The sequence below is a fragment of the Mytilus trossulus genome, chromosome 1 (assembly GCF_036588685.1).
Source record: "Mytilus trossulus isolate FHL-02 chromosome 1, PNRI_Mtr1.1.1.hap1, whole genome shotgun sequence".
In the NCBI taxonomy this organism is placed as follows: Eukaryota; Metazoa; Mollusca; class Bivalvia; order Mytilida; family Mytilidae; genus Mytilus; species Mytilus trossulus.
The window spans coordinates 67543883-67547662 of NC_086373.1; positions in this window are offsets into that span (position 1 = coordinate 67543883).

Genomic DNA, 3780 nt, shown 5'->3' on the forward strand with positions numbered 1-3780 from the left:
ATGAAAATTACTATTGAATGCAGATTGATGGCAATATTGCATTGTTATTACCAGGCTGTTTTAACGGACTATTTAGGTCATCTTCAACAAATTTTTGTTTGCATCGTTTGTATTTCTTTCCTTCGCTTAAAATCAAAAAGTGAATACATTCTGTCATTAAACTTAAAGTGTTTATATTCCTCTCGATATGCTAAACAAAGCCTTGTAAGGATGCATCTTTGATATTTGATCAGTATACTAAATAGTTTGAATTTAAATGGTTTTCCAAATAATAAATACCGAGAACATAAGCCATATTGATATTAATTCTGCTTTGAAGTAAAATATATTTCGAGTTATCTATACATCAATTTGAGACTCAGCTGTTTTACGTAAATGTTAAATTGAGCACACTTTCATTCGAAAGGACAAAACCATTACAAGGTGTCACAATCCATTTTTGAAGTCGTTATCAAAGAACTAACTATATTACATAATATGTCATTGTCACTTCTGTGGACTCGGAATCATATAATTGATTTGACACCTCTTTTTGGAACAGTTGAGGCGTATGTGTGTGTGTGTGTAAAAGAGTACCAATATTGGAATTAAAGGCCACAAAAGACATTTCATACAAATGAAAGGATGGATATGGGTAAGCTATAATAATGTGGAAAACATACAGCAAGTCAGTAACAAAAACAAAATACATAGAGGTTATTATTTTAGTAAACTGTATATTGTTTTAACGATGCAAATGCGGCCGCGTCTAAAAATCATCCGACTTCCAAAACAGTTGTCTACCAATGATGATGTGACACAGACACCATACTATGAAAAAAAGACAGATTATTTTTTTAACATCAAGTTCACTGAGTATATGTATTTCTGGCATTATCAATAAACTCATCATAGATACCAGGATTAAATTTAATATATACGCCAGTAGCGCGTTTCATCTTCAAAAGACTCATCAGTGACGCTCGAATCCAAAATGTTAAAAAGGCCAAATGAAGTACGAAGTTGAAGAGCATTAAGAACCAACATTCCTAAAAGATTTGCCAAATACAGATAAGGTTATCTATTCTTGAGGTAGAAAATTCAAATGTTTTGTAAACAGTAAATTTATAAATATGACCATATCAATGATAATTCATGTCATCACAGAAGTGCTGACTACTGGGCTGTTGATACCATTGGGGATTTAAAACTCCACCAGCAGTTGCATCGATCCAGTGATTGTAAATTAACTTATCATAGATGCCAGGATTACATTTTGTACTTTAATCAATGCGATTTGGAATAACTAAATTAAAACATTGCCTCGAATGACATTTTTTAAAATGCTAACTCAAGTTATAGCATATGCTGTAAATAGTTATGAAAAGTACCAGGATTATAATTTAGTACACCAGACGCGCGTTTCGTCTACATAAGACTCATCAGTGACGCTCATATCAAAATAATTATAAAGACAAACAAGTACAAAGTTGAAGAGCATTGAGGATCCAAAATTGCAAAAGGTATTTCAAATATTTGTACTCGATGTCTTTTCAACACAACTTTTGACTGCCGTAATCTATGCCTGGGATAAGAAAATCCTTAGTTTTTCGAAAAATTCAAAGTTTTGTAACAGGAATTAAAATGACCACATTATTGATATTCAAGTCAAATCCGAAGTGTTGACTACTTGGCTGGTGATACCCTCGGGGACGAAACGTCCACCAGCAGTGGCATCGACCCAGTGGTGTAAATATTTATCAAAGGTACCATGATTATAATTTAGTACGCCAGACGCGCGTTTCGTCTACATAACACTCATCACTGACGCTCTTTCAAAATATTTATAAAGCCAATCAAGTACATAATTGAAGAGCATTGAGGATCCAAAATTCCATAAAGTTGTGCCAAAACGGCTAAGGTAATCTATGCCTGGGATAAGAAAATCCTTCGTTTTTCGAAAAATTCAAAGTTTTGTAACAGGAAATTTATTAAAATGACCACATTTTTTATATTCATGTCAACACCGAAGTGTTGAATACTGGGCTGGTGATACCCTCGGGGACGAAACGTCCACCAGCAATGGCATCGACCCAGTGGTGTAAATAGTTATCAAAGGTACCAGGATAATAATTTAGTACGTCGGACGCGCGTTTCGTCTACATAAGACTCATCAGTGACGCTCATATCAAAATATTTATAAAGCCAAACAAGTACAAAGGTTAAGAGCATTGAGGATCCAAAATTCCAAAAAGTTGTGCCAAATACGGCTAAGTAATCTATGCCTGGGATAAGAAAATCTTTAGTTTTTCGAAAAATTCAAAGTTTTGTAACAGGAAATTTATTAAAATGACCGCATTTTTTATATTCATGTCAACACCGAAGTGTTGACTACTGGGCTGGTGATACCCTCGGGGACGAAACGTCCACCAGCAGTGGCATCGACCCAGGCCGATATAAGGGTATACAGTAATGAAACAAGAGGCTCTCAAGAGCCTGAATCGCTCACCTTATTCTTTTTGGTTTAATCTCTCATCAATGATTATTTTGGCTTTTCAATTTATTTAAATGTTCTTTGAATCGTCCTATTTTCTTCAAAAGCAAAAAACACAACATTTTCTCCTATGTTCTATTTTAGCCATAGGAGCTATGTTTCTTAACATACAAAGAAATGGAATACAAAATTTATACTAGATACTCTGAAACTCATTTAGCCTAAGTTTGGCTGAAATTGATACATCAGTTTCAAAGGAGAAGATTTTTTAAAGTAAGTCAACATGATGAACAAATTGTGAAAAAATATCAGATTTGCTTTAAATGCTTTCGTTTTTGAGATATAAGCCAAAAACTGCATTTGACCCCTATGTACTATTTTTAGCAATGGCGACCATGTTTGTTGATAGATCAAAACTTCGGATACAATTCATAAACTAGATACTAGAAGGAACATTCAGTTAAAGTTTGGAAGTATTTGGCCTAGTAGTTTCAGAGGAGAAGATTCTTGAAATAGTTTACGACGACAGACGACGACGACGGACGCCAAGTGATGGCATAAGCTCACTTATCCATTCGGGCCAGGTGAGCTAAAAACGGTCGATTTTTAAGAGACATCATGACCGTAACAGCATGCACGATACTACCATTTACGATTAAATCCACGTTTGTTAGATCTAATATTCAAAACAACAGTAAACATTTGGTTTTCATGCTTTGTTTAATCAAATGTTAAGTATTGGGCGATGCATTTTTAATTCCTGCCTTATGAATAGGAAATTTATTGTTCAATCTTAGAATTATGGTTTAATAATTTTGTCGGCACAATTAATACAAATCTTCCACTTATATCAACAAGTAAAACAATAAATCGGCTTTGAGCTTCTTGATGAAGGTAGATTCAGAATAGCTCTTCAAAGGTGTAACATATAAAGTGTTTTTTACCCTCATATTTCCAGAATATAAGATTTTTTTTGTAAGTCAAAAAGCCGAAAGACATTTGAAAGTTTTTAATATTTGATATGTCACTTAGTGTACACAATTTATGTCAGGTTTAAATCGTGACAAGTCTAAACATGCATTTACATCGTAACAACCTTTTCAACATTAACAGCCCACCAATATTTTATCCTTGAAACAAAGGTAAAAACATTCAGACATGACTTAAAAGTTAGATGAAAGGCACACAAATAACATGTTGTATGATTAATTGTTTGAGATAATTTGCTTTACTACAGTGAGAGGTTAAGCTAGCCACAAAACCAGGTTTTATCCACAATTTTTTCTACACAAGAAATTATGTCAATA